Here is a 268-nt window from a genome sequence, read left to right as displayed (position 1 = left end):
CGGCCGACCGACCGACCGACCGACCGACCGGCCGACCGACCGACCGACCGGCGTCTCCAATTAGAGGAGGACACGTAGACTGAGGACCGAACTGAACGTAGAGCCAGAGCCAGAGCTGACGCACACACACACACACACACACACACACACACACACACACGCCATCAAAGCACATATACAGTAGAGGCGAGTGCCTGCACACACCGACAGGCGCAGCCAGCACCGCTGCATTGATTTCCAGCAGTTCTTTGATGAGATGAGCCATTCC

The 268-nt window shown here is 59.0% G+C and overlaps 1 protein-coding gene across 3 annotated transcripts in view; it reads right to left on the bottom strand.

Moving 5' to 3' along the window:
• Positions 1 to 268, bottom strand: part of myt1lb (myelin transcription factor 1-like, b) — a 173,988-nt gene that overhangs the window by 19,747 nt on the left and 153,973 nt on the right. The window lies entirely within an intron of this gene.

The sequence above is a fragment of the Cynoglossus semilaevis genome, chromosome 1 (assembly GCF_000523025.1).
Source record: "Cynoglossus semilaevis isolate Cse_v1.0 chromosome 1, Cse_v1.0, whole genome shotgun sequence".
Taxonomy (NCBI): domain Eukaryota; kingdom Metazoa; phylum Chordata; class Actinopteri; order Pleuronectiformes; family Cynoglossidae; genus Cynoglossus; species Cynoglossus semilaevis.
This window is presented reverse-complemented; position numbering and strand designations above follow the sequence as displayed.